The sequence below is a fragment of the Tupaia chinensis genome, unplaced genomic scaffold (genome assembly GCF_000334495.1).
Source record: "Tupaia chinensis unplaced genomic scaffold, TupChi_1.0 Scaffold144313_1, whole genome shotgun sequence".
In the NCBI taxonomy this organism is placed as follows: Eukaryota; Metazoa; Chordata; class Mammalia; order Scandentia; family Tupaiidae; genus Tupaia; species Tupaia belangeri.
The window spans coordinates 5,197-23,864 of record NW_006204171.1 but is presented as its reverse complement, the minus strand read 5'-3'; the positions used below and the strand labels follow the sequence as shown (position 1 = coordinate 23,864).

The following is an 18,668-nucleotide window of genomic DNA, read 5'->3' as shown; positions in this document are numbered from 1 at the left end:
CTAACAACGAAGGATCTGAATTGATCAAAGGGGATAGGAATGTTAGGTTACCAGTGTCAACTAAGCTATATGTCTGGAATACATCATTTGTCTTGAATTCATAGGTACTTCCTTAAGTAGACATTGCAACCACATCATTGTGGCTAACTGGGTATCTAAAAAGAGAAATCTCTTGCTCAGGGTCACACAGTAGGCAGCAAAAATGGAACTTGATCCAGGATCCCAGAGTCAACTGACTTGAATTCCCATGCTCTGGGAATCTAGGATCCCAGAGTCAACTGACTTGAATTCCCATACTCTGGGAATTTTCATCAACTGTCAGGTTATGCAGCTCCCATCACAACACATCATAAGGGGTGTGGGTAATAAGAGCAAAAGCATAAAGGGAAAAAAAGCCAGGTATTTGTGGAAGAATGTCCCAGGCAACACGCTTGGTTTCAACCAACTGAAACTCAACTCTGGGGAACTTAAAGAGAAGAGGAATGTATTTGGAAGTTGAAAGTGTAGGTGATGGACTCAGTGGGAAGGCTGTCGAACTAGACCCTGAAAACCGAGGTATGGAGCAATGGAGAACAAGTGGGGGGCAGGTGCAGTAGCTGAGAGTGAAGCCTGGCTTTTCTACCCCATTTACCTGGTTTCCTTTAACCCTCTTTGTGTTCTCATCTTCTTGTCAATGAGGGCCCCTCAGCTGCGAAGCATAGACCAGGGTGTGAGGACTCTGAGGGAGATTAAAGGATGGAACATGGAACAGCGGAGGCAGTCACTACCCACAGTGCTTTATAAAGTCACAGGGGAGTAACACTTGAGTAAGAAAAATAGCTTGGCAGTAGTCATGTAACAGTGCCCATAAAATGCTAACGGAAGTAAGAAGAAAGGAACAATTAGTCCCACTGGAGGGATGCTGTGTGAAGTGTCTCTATTGCCTGAGACATTTTCTGTTTCCTCACCTCTTTGTGTCCCATTTCCCAGACCAGCTTGGAAGCTTTTCAAGAACAGGGAGTGTAATTTCTAATCACTTCACAGAAGGGAACTCCCAGTGTTGTGTGAGACTTCGTCCTGGTGTGCCAGGGCAGACATCTTTAGTTTGATTATGCCCTTTGCCTGGACGAGGGTGTGTCTCAGCATCCTGCTCAACACAGTTACCGAAGCATTGGACACAAGACAGAAAACGTATTCCTCCTTGCTAGCTTAGTTACATTATAGGAAAAAGAAGAGTTTGCTGCTTTAAATAACTGGCATTTCGTACATTTTACTTAAAATTTAGATTAATAAAATGCAAAACATTTCTCTTCAAGTCAACTATTTTCATTGGCAATAGAAATGTCCTTCAGTAGTATGACTGAATTTGATCAAATTGATTTATCTACACCAAGAAACTAAGGACTTTGGAATGTGGCCTGTATGATGATTTAATTAGTCCACTACAATCATTGAAATCACAATGTGTCTGTTTTAAATTCTTTAACTTTGAGTTCACATAAAAAAATTTCTTTTGTAAACCAAATATCCTGTGCTACTTCATGGAATATTATTTTTACTGTTGTAAAAGTTAATGCCCTTGAAATCAAGTTGGTGAGAAATATGATTCACAACAGAGGGAATTAGTCCCTCCCAAGTAAGAGGGGTTGGGAATCACCTGGGGGCTTTGCCATGGTACCATGTCCCCAGGAAATTCTGATTCCTGGGTTTTCAATAGGGTTCCCTGCCAGAACAAATTCCTATCACTTTAGAGACAGGGAGTAGTGTGTATAACCCCCTAAAGGAAGGGGAGAATACCAGATTTAGGGAATATCTGCAGGTGTGCACACCTCATTGGTGTGCCTGCACTGAGGTCAGATCTTGTCCTTCCCTGAAGCAGGACATAACAGTACTGATGACATGAAGAGAAAATTCTTACAGATGTAATAGATAACAGCCCATCCCTTCTCCATTCCAGCAACATTATCCTGGTTCTTCCACCATAAATAAAGTTTCAGCTTATTTTAATTTTATCGATAAGAATTGAGCAACCCCTTATATATCAGCAGCTAATTTATAAACCATCATTTTGGCTTCATCAGTCTCCATTTTTTATCTTCATTAAATTTTCTTTCAGAGATTTACATTTCTTCATCTTGTTCTGAATGTTGGATGAACTCATCCCTTTTCTAGAGCCTCTTCACACCAACTGTAACAGCTATCCCAACAGCCAATTTTTATAGAACAATGTGATTGCCCATCTATGAGCCTCTTAATTTCCAGGAAGTAAGAATAGTTCACTTTAAAATGCAAAGTACATTATTTTTTGCTGTCTCAGATATTTCAGAAACCATGTCATATTATCAAGATTAGTTTCATAGCATGAGGTGAGAAGAGACCCTACATTTTCAAGTTATGCATTTTGTGGATTTTTTTTTAATATTCCCTCTCTTTGTGATTACTGAGTGTGACTATTAGAGCTAATCAGTCCATCTCTCTTGGTCTAATTCTAACTTTTTCTGGAAATATTTGGCTAATTTATAGTTGCCTATATCAGACCTTCTCTACTAAAGGTAGTAATAAAAGCCATAAATGATACTATATAAATAAGAATATGATTAACAGAAGTATAGAACACTTTTTAAAAATCAATACTATCTTGTATAATGAAATTAATATAGGGGACCAGCAGTAAAACCCTATGCTCTGTAAAGTGATCCCACATGGGAAGGTTCACAGTTCAATTCCAGAAATCTCCCTGAGTACACTGGACATGTACCAGCCCATAATCGGGCTGCCTGAAGGCCAGGGATTGTTTACATTGTCCAGACTGTCTTAGCAGTGTTGTGTGTCTGTCTGTCTCTCTTTCTCACTCTCTGTCTCTCACTCATGAAAAAATAAATAAAAAGATTAATATAGAATGGAACATTTTCTATTCTTTTTATCCTTATTTTATATTAATTGTTCTCATGTTTTGTACCCATCTTGTTTTTCCCTCAAGCAAGACATAAAATCCAATACTCACAAAAATGACCTTTTAAGGGAACCAGCAGTTAGCGTAATGGCTATGTCTCTGGACTCCCACGCAGTCTACCGCGGTTCGCGTCCCGGACCCAGTGGCTTAAAACTCATGCTGGGCACGTGTGCGTGTGTGCCCAAGATCCCCAGAGGAGAATGGAGGAGAAGGGATTGTGATGTGACCATCCCCCCTGGGGGGTGATTTCTCACTTTCTGTCTCTGTCTCTCTGTCTTTCTGGCGAGAACACGCGCCCTATAGCGAAAACCTCTCCAAAAAAAGAAAAAAAGAAAAAAAAAACCTTTTAATGGAAAATAGAATTAGAAGCCCAAATCTTGGCATTTGGGGTGTATATTAAAGACTTATACATATGTGCTAACAGTTGGCTTCCAGGTCAGTTTAGTGACAGAGCTGGGGAGATTTTTCTATTTAAGGTCATGACTTCATATAGTTATTACCTTAATCTTAATATTAAAAGTAAAAAAAAATCCATCTTAAAACTGTTGTTTGTAGCTAAATTTTAAAAATTTATATTCTGGGGACCAGCAGTTAGGATAATGGCTATGTCGCTGGACTCCCATGTAGTCGACTGTGGTTTGCATCCCGGACCCAGTGGCTTAAAACTCACACCGGGCATGTGTGCGTTTGTGCCCAAGATCCTGAGAGGAGAATGGAGGAGAAGGGATTGCAGCGTGGCCATCCCCCCTGGGGGGTGTGATTTCTCGCTTTCTGTCTCTCTGGCAAGTGCATGCACCCTATAGCAAAAACCTCTCAAAAAATATTTTATATTCTGTACAACATAATAACTTAAACTTTTAACTCCTTTTCCAAACAGTAATCATATCCTTTCTCTCTAGAACTCTCCATGAGTTGAGACCAGCCGATGGCATAATAGTTACATCACTGGACTCCCACATAGACAACGATGCTTTGAGTCCCAGACCTGGCAGCTTAAAACTCCTGTTTTGTGTGTGTGCATGTGTGCCCAAGATCCAAAGAGGAGAATGGATGAGAAGAGACTGCAGCATGGTCATCTCTCCTGGGGGTGATTTCTCACTTTCTGTCTCTCTCTTGCTCTCTGTCTGGCAAGTGCACATGCCCTATAGCAAAAACCTCTCTCTAAAAAAAAAAAAATAGAATTCTCCATGTGTCTTTTTTACTACCATTTTGTAATCACTTTTTTGGACCTGTGTCTGTTGAGAATTATAATATCTACTTCAGTGAGTTTTTTGAAGGACTCAGTGAGATCATGGAAGTAAAACATCCTTTGGTAAGTGGCATTCTTTTGTTTAGCATACTGATGTATAGAACTAGTCACATGGTTTTCACAAGAGTAAAACTGGGAAGAAGACATACATCAATTGAAATAAAATAGTTCAGGATCTACTCATAGCTAGTCTTACATGTAATCACTTTCCTCGATGTTCAAATGTAGGTATGAAACCTTAAATACATAATGAAAAATGAAACCTGGACTGTTGAAATATACTTCAGTAGCACAATTTTTTAAATTCTATAATTTATTATTCACATTTAACTGTTGTACATCTCTATAGCACACAATATGACTTTTCAAAGTATGCATGCAGTGTATGACAGTCAAATCAAGAATATTACCATAAACATAATTTTCAACAGAGAACTTTACAACTTAAAAAGTGTATACACTGTGGGATGTTACTCAGCCATAAGGAACAATAAAACCCTGCCATTTGGTACAAAGTAGATAAATATAGAATATCAATAGCACAATTTTTTGGTTTGTAACAGGTGGGCAAAATGAATTCTGAAGTCATTTTTTTAGTTGTAACCATCTATGAGTTGTAGATCTTCATCTTTTTCAAGAGGTAACTATTTCTATACTAGAAAAAAATATTTCATCTGGAGATCACAAAGAAAATGATGAACAAAAGGTAGTAAGTCCTCTGAAAAGAAGTGTGAAGAAGCATTCCCTAGGTACACAGATAACAATGAGATGACACACTAAAGTTTCTTTTAACCTGAATTTAAAATATTTATTTATGACTTAGTTTTAAAAAGATATAGAGTCAATGTAATGCACCACATTAAAATAATGAAGGAAGGAACTACATAATTACCTCTATCAATGCAGAAAAGCACTTGACAAAAGTCATCATATTTTTATGACAAAAATGCTCAATAAACTAAACATAATAAAGGCCAACTCATATATGAAAAAATCATAGCTAATATCATAGTCAATGATGAATCACTGGAAAATTTTTTCTCTAAGATCAGAAATAAGATAGAGATGTGCATTTTTGCTACTTCTATTTATCATAGTACTAGAAGTCCTAGTCAGAGCAATTAAGTAAAAAAAAAGAAGAAAAAAGCAGCCAAATTGGAAGAAAGAAGCAAATGTCACAAATGACATGATCTTATATGTAGAAAGTCCTAAAAAATCACCCAAAAAAGTACCATTTTAAACTAATAAACAAGTTCAGCAAAGTTTTCAAATACAAAATCAGCACACCAAACAGTTGTGTTTGTATATGCTAACAATGAATAATCCACCAAAAAAAGGAAACAATTCTATTTGCAATAACATCAAAAAGAACAAAATACTTATGGATAAACTTAAGTAAGGAGTTGAAAGATTTGTACACTACTAACTATAAAACATTGCTGAAAGAAATTAAAGAGGCCAAAGCCAACAGGTGGCATCGTTGTTAAGGCACTGGATTCCCACATAGTCAACTGCAGTTCAAGTCCCAGATCTGGCATCTTGAAAATCACACTGAGTGTATGTGCATGTGTGCTCCAAATCCCAGGAGTAGAATGTAGGAGAAGGGGTTGTAGCATGACCATTCACCCAGAAAGTAATTTCTCACTTTCCCTCTCTCTTTTTCTCTCTGGTGAGCACACACACCATATGGCCAAAAAATGAGAGCGAGAGAAGAAAGAAAGAAATTAAGAGGCTACAAATACATGGAAAGATAACATATTCATAGATTGGAAGACCTAATATTGTTAAGACATCAATACTCTCCAAAGCAGTCCACTTGTTCAATGAAAACTGAATTGAAATCCCAACAAAATTCTTTGAAGAAATAGAAAAAGCCATGCTAAAATTAATGTGAAATTTCAAGGAATCCTGAATAGTCCAAATAATCTTGAAAAAGAACAAAGTTGGAGGTTTCTTACTTTCTGATTTCAAAACTTATTACAAAATGACACTAATCAAAACAGTGTGTTACTGGCATAAAGACAGACATATAGACCAATAAATTATAATAGAAAGCTCAGAATTAAACTCCTCACATATAGAGTCGAATAATTTCAGATAAGGGTGCCAAAACCATTTAATATTGGAAAGGACAGCCTTTTCAACAAATGCTGTTGAGAAAATTGGATATCCACATGCAAAAGAATTAAATTGAATTCTTATCTTACACCATATACAAAATTAACTCAAAATAGATTGAAGACCTAAACATAAGATCTAAAACTATAAAACTCTTAGAAGAAAACATAGGGGGCAACTCCATGACATTAATTGTTGATTATTTTCTTGGATACGACACCAAAAGTACATGCAACAAAAGAAAAAGAAAATAGATCATTTGGATTACATCAAAATGTAAAAACTTTTGTATATTAAATTATACTATACACAGAGCAAGAAGGCAACCCACAATATGGTAGAAAATATTTGAAAACCACATGCCTAATAAAGGGTTAATATCTAGAATACATAAATAACTCCTACAACCAACAACTAAAAACAAACAAAAATAGGTAATATACTTGAATAAACATTGTTCCAAGGAAAATATAAAAATGGCCAATAAACACATAAAAAGAGGCTGACCATCACTAATAATTAGGGAAATGCAAATCAAAACAGCAATGAGATACGATGTCATACCCATTAATATGGCTATTATAAAAAGAAAGCAAAGAGAAGAAATAAGTGCTGACAAGAATGTAGACAAATTGGAACCCTTGTACACTGTTGATGGAAATGTAAAATGGTGCAACTGTTATGGAAAGCAGTACGGCAGATCCTAAAAGTATTAAAAATAGAATTTTAGAAACTGGCAAGTGGTGTGGTGGTTAAGATTCTGGACTCCCACATGGCTGACTGTGGTTTGAGTCCCAGACCTGGTGGCTTTCTTTCTCACTTCCTCTCTCTTTCTTTCTCTCATCAAATTTTTAAAAACTTAAAAAAATACATAATTCTTTTTAAAAAATAGACTTACAATGTATTCTAGTAAGTCCACTTCTAGGTATATATCCAAAAGAATTGAAAGCATGGACTTGAACAAATATTTGTACACAATGTTCATAGCAGCAATATTAACAGTAGCTAAGGGAACCAGCAGTTAGCGTAATGGTTATGTCGCTGGACTCCCACGTAGTCGACCGTGGTTCGTGTCCCGGACCCAGTGGCTTGAAACTCACGCCGGGCGCGTGTGCGTGCGTGCCCAAGATCCCGAGAGGAGAATGGAGGAGAAGGGATTGCGGCGTGACCATCCCCCCTGGGGGGTGATTTCTCGCTTTCTGTCTCTATGTCTCTCTCTGTCTGTCTGGCGAGCACACGCACCCTACAGTGAAAATCTCTCAAAAAAAAAAAAACAGTAGCTAAAAAGTGTGAGAAACTCTAGTATCCATCAACAGATGAATAAATGAACAAAATGTGGTATATACACACAATGGAATACTATTTAGGCTTTAAAAGAAATTCTGACTCATGTTACAGCATAAATGAAGCTTAAAGACATTATGCTAAATGAAATAAGCCAGTCAAAAACATATTATTCAACTTGAAGTTACTGAGAGTCATCAAATTCATAGAGACAGAAAGAAGAATGGTGATTGTCAGGGGCTGTGGGGAAGGGAGAATGAGGATTTATTATTAAATGGGTATGGAGTTTCAGTTTAGGAAGATGAAAAAGATTCTGAATATAGATGGTGATGATGGTTGCACAAAAATGTTAATAAACTTAATGTCACTGTACTCCACATTTTAAAATGGTTAAGATAATAAAGTTTATGTTATGTGTATTTTACCATAATAAAAACATGTTTTGTTTTCCTGAGCCAGGGACATGCGATGACTGCTGGTAAGATGTACAATGATTGAATATATAAAATAAGTGAATAAGTAAAATCGACATTAAAAAAATGGGATTAAAGAACTCTCCATTTTGAGATGCTCTTGAAATATGAACTAATATGTGAAGCTATTGAATATAGTATCCTTATTTCATACACATCTTGACCAAATGTAGAGATCTATGCAACTTCAAGAGATCATATCCGTTCTGGCAAATTGGGAAAACTATTTCATCAGGATTTTTTAAGCTGGGGCTCTGGCAAGCCTTGAAATCCCTGCAATTTGATATACATTTTAAGTGTATAATTCTCACTTTTCCCCCTAGAATCCATGGCTTAATTCAGATTTTCAAAGGACTAGGACACCGTAACATTTAAGGACGCTTGAAAGCATTGGACCTTTTAGCTTTCACTGAAATGTAATCCCTAAATTGACAGTAGGGATGACATAGACTAAGGAATCAAGTGAGAAAGAAAAAGGAAAGCAGCCCAGGGTAAAATGAGCTAACATGGCATCTCCTCAGTCTCATACTGATATTCAGTCCTACTCACAAAGTTCTGCTGCATGTGGAAATGCAAACTCATCCCTGTCTTCATACTGAGCACATGTGTATGTGATTATGATGTATTAACTGGGAAAATACCCCTGTTGTTTTAGGTTTTATTTCATTTGCTTGATTATAATTAGTTTTAGCTTATTATTTAGTGGTTATAGGATGGATTTTTCACATTGCTGCTATATAAAAAGGAAGCATCAAACTCTTAATCATAAAAAATTCTTGATGTGAGTTGGAGGAAGCCTTTGGTAATGGTTTTCAAGCTCCCCATTAATAATGCTGCAATAAGGTGTTTCGAGAACCCACAGAAAGGGTAGGTGAGGCTAAACTGGGTCTCCAGACTCCCAGCTCCACTGTAAGCAAAGTTTTGTTTCTATTTTTCTTACATATCCACACCCACCCACACATGCATACACACACATATATAAAATTTCACTCAGAAAATATGAAAATTTCTGAGATGTAAAAATCCCATCAAGCAAGTTTGTATCAGTCAATTGAACTAGATTTTGCTACAGTAACAGATAGCCCCCAAATCTCAGTGCTTCATTTAGCAAAAATTTTATTCTCACTCATATTACTTGTTTAAAATAAGTTTGCAAGGATCTGTTTTTATTGTTGTTGCTCAAGAAATTAGGCTGATGGGGAGGAATGTTCACATATTGAAATGTTCACTTCATAAGCTAAACAACGTCATTGAACGTATATAAATAAATAATTCAAAAAGAAAAAAAAGAAGCATTTATTAATGAAAACTAAAAAAAAAAAAAAAAAAGAAAGAAAAAGAAAAAGAAAAAGAAAAGAAAGAAATTAAGCTGATAGAAGGTACAATTGAACCTGCCAGGTAAATGCTAAGTTACACACTGACTCTTTTTTTTTTTAAAGATATTTTTGCTATAGGGTGCATGAGCTCACCAGAGAGACAGAAAGAGACAGAGAGAGAGGAAGCAAGAAATCACGCCCCCAGGGGGAATGGCCATGCTGCAATTTCTTCTCCTCCATTCTTCTCTCAGGATATCAGGCAAGTACATGCACCCACCATGAGGTTTAAGCCACTGGGTCCAGGACTTGGACCACGATAGACTATGTGGGAGTCCAGTGACGTAACCACTATGCTATCTTCTGTTCCCCACACTGACTTTTAAAGTATCTTTTCATATATTTTTAAACCAGTTCAAGTCATTTGTCCACACCTACCCTCAGAGCAGTCAGAGGAGTAAAATCCTATGGCATGCTGGTAAAGAGAAGAGAACTAAAATATTTGCCACTGCACTAATAACCTTTATAACATTTTCATTATTTACGCTACAAATATGTGAGTTGTGTTTTACTAGGTTGGTGCAAAAGTAATTGCAATTTGCCATAACAAATGTGGTTATGTTATATATCAGTTTAATGTGCATTTCTTGATATTTTTTGCTAATGGTTTATTACTTTTGATTTTTTTTTGGGGGGAGAGATTTTCACTGTAGGGCGCGTGCGCTCGCCAGACAGACAGAGAGAGACATAGAGACAGAAAGCGAGAAATCACCCCCCAGGGGGGATGGTCACGCCGCAATCCCTTCTCCTCCATTCTCCTCTCGGGATCTTGGGCACGCACGCACACGCGCCCGGCGTGAGTTTCAAGCCACCGGGTCCGGGACACGAACCGCGGTCGACTACGTGGGAGTCCAGTGACACAGCCATTACGCTAACTGCTGGTTCCCTGGTTTATTACTTTTTTGATATGTATTTTAGACTATAGAAATGATGTTAGGCAAAAGCAAATTCAAGCAATTCTCTTATTCAAGTTCAAAATGAGTCGTAAAGCGACTGAGACAACTTGCAATATCAACAATACATTTGACCCAGGAATTGTTAATGAACATACAATGCAGTGGTGATTCAAGAAGGTTTGCAAAGGAGATGAGAGCCTTGAAGATGAGGAACATGGTGGCCAACCATCAGAAGTTCACAGTGACCAATTGAAAGCAATCGTCGAAGCTGATTCTCTTACAACTACACAAGAAGTTGTAAAGAACTCAACAATGGACCATTCTATGGTCATAAGACATTTGAAGCAAATTGGAAAGGTAAAAAGCTCAATACGTGGGTGCCTCATTAGCTGAATGAAAATTTTAAAAATTGTCATTTTGAAGTATCATCTTCTCTTATTCTACGCAACAATGAACCATTTCTTGATCAGATTGTGATGTGTGATAAAAAGTAGATTTTAGGGGCCAGCAGATGGCACAGTGGTTACAACACAGGACTCCCACACAGATGAGGGCTATTTAAGTCCCAGATTTGGTGGCCTGAAACTCACTCCAGGCCTATTTGTATGCATATCCAATATCCCAGGAGGAGAATGGAGGAGAGGAGATTGTGGTGTGGTTACCCCCTCTGGGGTGGGGGAGGTGATTTCTCACTTTCTCCCTCTCTCTACAGCAAGCACATGCACCCTAAGGCAAACATCTCTTTTTTAAAAAAAGGAATGAAAAGAAAAGTAGATTTTATGTGACAACTGTCAACAACCAGCTCAGTGGCTGGACTGGAAAGGAGATCCAAAGCACTTCCCAAAGCCAAACTTGTACCAAAAAAAAAAAGGTCATTGTCATTGTTTGGTGGGGTCTGATCCACCACAGCTTTCTAAATCCTGGAAAAACCATGACATCTGAGAAGTATGCTCAGCAAATCGATGAGATGCACCAAAAACTGCAATGCCTGTGGCTGGCACTGGTCAACAGAAAGGACCTATTTCTTCTGGACAACACCTGATCTCATGTTGCACAACCAACACTTCAAAAATTGAATGGGCCTTTTGAGCCACTTGCCCTGTCTGCTCAAGCCCACTCCTACCTCTCAGAAGTGTACTTTCCCTTTTACTTAATAAACTACCTTTTCCTTTCAAAATAAATAAATGAATGGATTGGGCTACAAAGTTTTGCCTCATCTACCACACGCACCTGACGTCTCACCAACCAACTACCACTTCTTCAAGCATCTTGTCACCTTTTTGCAGGGAAAACATGTCCACAACCATCAGGACACAGAAGATGCTTTCCAAGGGTTCATCAAATCCCAAAGCTCAGATTTTAACACTATAGAATAAAGAAACTTATTTCCTTTTTGGCAAAAAAATGTGTTGATTGTAATGGTTCCTATTTTGATTAATGAAGATATTTTTGAGCCTAGTTATAATGATTTAAAATTCATTATCTGAAATAGCAATTGCTTTTGCAGGGAGCCAGCTTGATGGTGCAACAGTAATGTGATTTCAAGTGATGCCAGATCACTTCCATATGGAAGGTCGGGAATTTGGTTCCCTGGTCATCCTGTACACACCATGTGTGTGTGCCTACAGTCCTGGTTGACTGAGAAGGCTGTGGGGTGGAGTAGGTCATGGCACAAGACTCTGTTAAGGGTGCCTGTCTTTCTCTTTCTCTCTCTCTCTATCTGTGTGTGTGTGTGTGTGTGTGTGTGTGTGTGTGTGTGTATGTGTGTGCGCTCACTCTCTCTCTCTCTCTCTCACACACACACACACACACACACATACACTGTCATGAAAAAAATTTTTAAAAAGATTAGTAGAAGGCCAAAGTTTTTGTTCAGAATGAGGAAAATCTGGAATTAATATAGGAATTTTCCTATAAAATATTGTTTTGATGCTCTTTTTTGGAAGAAGTAAGATTAAGTAGTGAAATTCATTATATTTAGGATTTAGGCAATGAGTATATTTTGACAAAGTGTAACTTCCATCAGGGGTAATTTTGTTCCACTTTGTATAACCTAATCAGAAGACTATTCTGATTTGCTGAATTTGTTTCTCTGAATTGGATATAGCAGTTGAGCCAAACAAGGTAAATAGACTCATCTTTCCACCCCTCACTTCTCTGATTGGCTTTGAGAACAGGATCAGGAGCTGGGGGGAAGCAGGGCCAGTGACAATCTCTTCCCATCCTCCTTGTAATAGCCTGGAGGTGAGGGTGGGACATAGAGAGCAAGTGGAGGTCTGAAGCTATGATCACCAGGATTGTTGTGTTCTGTCTGACCACCACATTCACATGTTTCACTGAGACCCAATTCTTGTTGCTTTTCTCAGAGAGGAAACATGGGTACAGACTCTCATAATCCAGCTATGAAACATGAGAAAGTTGTAGTCGAGCATCACTGTAAGTCACATTCTACAGGAAAGGGCAACTCATTGTTTGAAGAATCCTATCAAGGAGACAAATAGAAGTCAAGTAGTAGGCTTTTTCTCACTCTTACCCCCTTTTAAGTCCTTTGTGTGTTGACAGCATCATTTGGTGGAAACAACATGTGTGTGTGTGTGTGGGGGGGTCTTGGGAGTACTTAAATAGGCTGACTTCAACTTACACAAGCTATTACAAAATTATTATGCAAAATAACAAACATTCATTTGCCCATTCATGCAACATATATCCATTGAGTAGGCACTAGCACCTAAACATTATGAGTCAAATACACATATTAGCTCCTGTTTCTTTCAACAATCCTTATAGAGAAGCAGCTCCCTCTCCCTGCACCTAAAATATTATAGACTACATTTCTAGAACTTGAAAGTGATTGACTCAGCTTCCCATTAAGGATAGTAAATTAGAATGCACATGTGTACTCTTCCCCTTCCAGAAATCCTTTCCTTAACTCCCACAACTATAAAGATATTTGCAAAACAAAAGGCAGAAAGGCAGGACAACAAAGAAAAAGAGAGATGGTAAAAGAAACAGAATTTCAGCAGCTGGGCAGCAGATGGAAATACTAATTGATTTAGCAGGCCCAAGAAAGTGGGAACCTAAGTCAGCACTGGAGAAAGCCAAGGGAAAGCCCAGTATTACGGAACCCCTGAAGGTTCAGGGATTATTGGCCCTAGTACTGCAGCAAAAATGTGTGACTGTGAAGCTAAAGATAGAAGGGCAAGTGGAACGTTTATTTAAGAAACAGTTAAACCACAGATCCTCTGAGAAACTAAGTATATAATGTCCACCAAACTCAGAACAAAAACGAGTGTTTACTCTTAGGAAAAGAACAAACCAAAAGCCTGTCATCTGGAAAACACCAGGTAGGGCTAGGCTCATGCTTTTCAACCCAGGAAACTTTTCCCTGTGAGGAACATTTAGCAATGACTGAAGACATTTTTAGTTGTTACAACTTGGGAGAATAGATGCTACTGGCATCTACTGGGAAGAGGTCAAAAATGCTGATTGCTACTTTTGGACCAACAAAGGTGGTCTGATTCTCCATATCAATGTAAAAGGTAAACTAAGGCAAAGTATATAAAGCTAAAGGAGTTTATATGGGCCAAGTTTGAGGACTGTAGTCCAACATACAGCCTAGAAGACATACTCAGGTTGCCCCAAGCATGTGCACTGAAGTCTTACAATCTTTAGGCAGGTTTTAAAGCCCTAAACTACAGAATTGGGTTTGTGTGATGGGGCAGGAGGTGAGGGGGGATTATATCCATTGTTCAGGGACAATCCATGATCAATTACAATGGCACGAGTCCAGTGTTTTATAGGCATTCTCTAGGAAGATATTCTTATGAAAAAGTAGTCCTTATGTCAGCGGCCTTTATGCAAGATTGTGGCTCAGGCAGAGTCCTCTAAACAACACTTCCTGTTTTCAGACATGCTAGTGTGAGAAAATCACCCTCTCCGTGGCCTTTATGGCTTGGTTTAATCAGGGTTTTAACATGAGTTGATAGAAATGACTCCATTTTGATTCTGACAATTTTTCACGCCCAATACTTGGAAAAATTTACCCTTTCTCTTAGAAAGGCAGATTCTTTATTTTTTAGAGAGAGAGATTTTTGCTATCGGGCACATGCACTAACTAGAGAAACAGAGAGAGAAAGACAATAAGCAAGAAATCCTCACAGGTGGAGGGGGGAATCACGCTGTAATCCCTTCTCCATTCTCCTCTAAGGATTTTGGGCACACACACATGCACCCCATGTGAATTTTAATCCACTGGGTCCAGGACTTGAACTGAGGCTAACTATGTGGGAGTCCAGTAACATAACCATTATGCCATCAACTGATCCCAAGAGGCAGATTCTTTATGCCTAAATCAAATAACAAGCCAAATGAAGTAGAGTTTTGAATGAATCAGTTTATTGTAAACACATACACAAGCAGAGAATATGTAAATACATAGTCTAAGAAGTAAAAAGAAAATAACCAAAAGAAAAGAAAGGATACATGAGCATACAATGCTAGTTATGAACCAAATCTCATGCATCCACAGGAGCAATCTTCTACTTGACCCTGAAGACCAGTTCCCTCAAGGTGATACTTGAATGGGTCCAGAATGCCTGTAAGTCATCACTGATAAGGTTCAGGGACCATTAAATTGGACAGTACCTTTGGCTATACCAGCTTATTGAATGGATCTTCAAAAAGAATAGATTCACAGCAAGATGTATTTCATCAGTCCAGAAAGCCTACTATCAGGTCCCAAAAGATGTATTATCTCAGCTTCCAGATGTTCGGTTGTGGCAACGAGCGTCTCAGAGCCCACTATCTCATTGACATGTTGTTTGATTGTTTGACTCAGTTATAGCAAGTATGACAGCAAAATTCACACATCCACAATGGAATTGTATTGTCAAAGCATTCAAATAGAGTTGGCTCTGGCAAAGAATAATCACTGAGAATCATAACAGTGCAAAGTACACATCTTACATTGCCTAGCATAGTCATCCATAACAAAGAATCATTCTGTCCAAAACTCATTAGTATGAAGGTTGAGAAACTCTAAGTTAGGGTAAAGATTCCATACTGATAAAAACAAAATCAGTGTTTACATTCCCACCAACATTGTAGGAGAGTTCCCTTTTCACTGCAGCCTCACCAGCATTTGTCATTCTTTCATTCTTTTTTAATCTTAATCATTCTGATTAGGGTTAGGTGGTATGTCACTGTGGTTTTGATTTCCATTTCCCTTATGGTAAGAGATGTTGAGCATTTTTTCATATTCCTTTTGGTCATTTGTATGTCTTCCTTGGAGAGTTTTATGTTCAACTCATTTGTCCATTTTTTAAATGGATTTGCTTTTCTTTTTTTGTGGGTAAGCTGCTTGAGTTAATGGGATCAATAAACATAAATCATCTAAATACTGAAACACAAACATTATGACTTCTGCCTGCTTCCCATACTCAGCTCTCACAATGCTGGTACCCAGGTAGGAAGGAGTATGGCAATCTTCTCAGAGAAGTCTTACAAACTTGAGAGAAAGATATATAAAGAGACTTACATTAGAAGGCTCCCAATAAAACAAGCCAGCAATATCTCTCTGGAAGGAAGCCTACAGAAAACAACCCCATCCCTGTGCTTAGAGAGTATCAATCTTTGTGCCCCATTCTTGCACTCAGAAGTCAAGGAATGACAAACATTCAAGGGAGGTGGCATGTATATAAAAGACAGAGAATAAAGGCTTATTTCACCTATATTTTAAAAAAAAGCATTTTGGAGCAAAAAAGAGGCTATGAAAGGAGAGGAAAGGTTCAAAAAACATTAATACCGGGAACCAGCAGTTAGCGTAATGACTATGTCGCTGGATTCCCACGTAGTCGACCGCGGTTCGTGTCCCGGACCCGGTGGCTTAAAACTCACGCCAGGCGCGTGTGCGTGCATGCCCAAGATCCCGAGAGGAGAATGGAGGAGAAGGGATTGCGGCGTGACCATCCCCCTTAGGGGGGCGATTTCTCGCTTTCTGTCTCTCTGTCTCTCTCTGACTGCCTGGCAAGCGCATGCGCCCTATAGCAAAAACCTCTCAAAAAAACCCCCAAAAAACATTAATACCCTTGGAGAAATAACAAACAATACCACATGCCTAAAACAAGAACAGATACTGTGGAAAAGAAATATTTACAGAATAAAAATAACAGCAATTATAAATAAAAAATATAACAGCAGAAAAGAAGGACTTGTTGAAATAACCTTAAAGTTGTTGAAATAACCTTAAAGGATAAACTTAAGAAAAATGGGAAATGAAAAGACATTCAAAGACATGAGGGGACAGTCCAGAGGTACAAAATACAAAAATAGGGGTTGCAAAGTAGAAAATAATGAAAATGAATAGTTGGAAATTATCAGAGAATCCAAGAAACTTTTCCAGAAATGAGAGGTACAATTTTTCAATTTAAAAGGGTTTCCCTCAGTGTGTTCAGTACAATGCTTGACAACAGATGTGCACAAAACATCTCAGCATTAATGTAAGGCCACTAAGCACAAAGAGATCACCAAAGTATCTGGGCAGAGGTGAGAAGGTGGGGGTGGAAGATATCCTTTTACTGAAAAGATCAAGAAACAGAATGGCATTGGACTCCTCAACAACAACACAAGAACTAAAAGGAACTAAAGCAATGCCTTCAAACTTCTGAGGGCAATGACATCCAGCACAGAATTCCACAGCAAGACAAAGCTATTTATGAAGGGTAGACACTTTCAGGCATTCAACGCTTCCAAATATTGACTCCCCATGCACCCATCCCAGGAGTCAACCAGAGGATGGACTCTACCCAACAAAAAGTGAATCATAAAAAAGACAGGGAATGAGAGATCCAGGGCAATGGTGGAGAAGGGAGACATCAGGGTGGTGGAGAGACAAAGCAGGCTTAAGCTGAGGGAAGGATTTTTTCCCCTAAGAAGATGAAATGGATAGAATTCCTGATATGTTTAAATATAATGAGAAGAGAGATGTATGACTGGGGCAGTGTTTGAGAACACATCTAATAAGTGCAGAGAAAACTAAGTCAACCAGAAAAACAAAAGACCATTTTTCTCCAGAGAGAACAAGCAGTTGGGTGGGCTCAGCTATCAGCAGCATTGCCTTCATCCCACAGGGGTCCCCACACTGGACTGTAAGGCATCAGACAGACAAAAAGTTTTGTTCCTTGATCTCTCTACACTCCTTCAGCCGGCCACTGTGAAGGAGGCAGAATCCGCAGCCAGCCAAGAGTAGGGACAGACTGAGTTTATGATGACTAGGTTTCATTGTCATCTAAAGGCGTTTTGTATGACAATTTGAACCAAGTTGGTGAGTTTAGGGCTGAATTTGTGATCTTCAAACTGGCCATCATGAATTCAAGAAATAAATGCTGTGGGCGAATCAGCAAACTCCCAGTCTAAACTTTGACCTCTGTAGATCAAAGGTGAAGGCAGGTCACACTCCTGCCAGCTTCATTTTATACATAGAAGATTCTGTCCTAAGGCCCTGCAAATCACAGAATCAACCTCAACTTTACCTTGATGCAGGCAGGGATTTTTCTCTCTGAAGTGATTTTTAATATGTATTTCTTCGTAAATTATTTTTCCTGAAACCATACATTTCCTTGAAAAACATATTTCATCAAATTCACAATTGTCTTTTTCCCATGACATAGATTATGGATTCCAAGTATGAGAAGCAGCTAAGGTTCTGAAGACTAGTTATTGCTCTCCTCTAGATTGATGTCAAAATTACAGGTAATGAAAATTGATAGTAACAAAAGCCAGAAACAAACAGTCCTCTTTTCTCTATTTTGTTAAAATAAACATGCACCTGCTCCATATTTTAAAAGTAACATGAGCACTGGGACAGACATCCTGCACTATAGAAGAGCATGACATGGGTAGAAGAGCCCATAAACTATCTCCTAGAGACCAACAGGAACTGGCTACTTTTATATGCACCTGGGCTTGTTTTTAAAACAAAACTGGAATCATTTAATATATTCTGTTCAGAGACCTCCTTTTTTTTACTTTAAATTTATTCATTCTCTACATTAATTCACTATACACCATCACAACACACAAATGAATTTTCCATCCAAAATACACTGTGCATTGGCTCAATCAAGCACATCAACATACATGTTCTCAGCAAATAATTTTCCAATTCTTATGTCCTGCATACCTTGCCTTTTGTTTTGCCATCCTTGATTCCCCATCCCCCACCCTCTGCCATGTCCCATCCTCCTCCCACATTGTCCCTGGCATCCAAGGTTGCCCTCCATGCCTTCCCCCCCCCATTCAATTGTTCTGCCAATGAACTTAATTAGTCTAAATATATCCAATAGC

The 18,668-nt window shown here is 38.4% G+C and overlaps 1 pseudogene; it reads left to right on the top strand.

The window, feature by feature from the left end:
• Positions 1-482: 482 nt before the first annotated feature.
• Positions 483-11,763, top strand: LOC106733651 (histone-lysine N-methyltransferase SETMAR-like; annotated as a pseudogene).
• Positions 11,764-18,668: the final 6,905 nt, after the last annotated feature.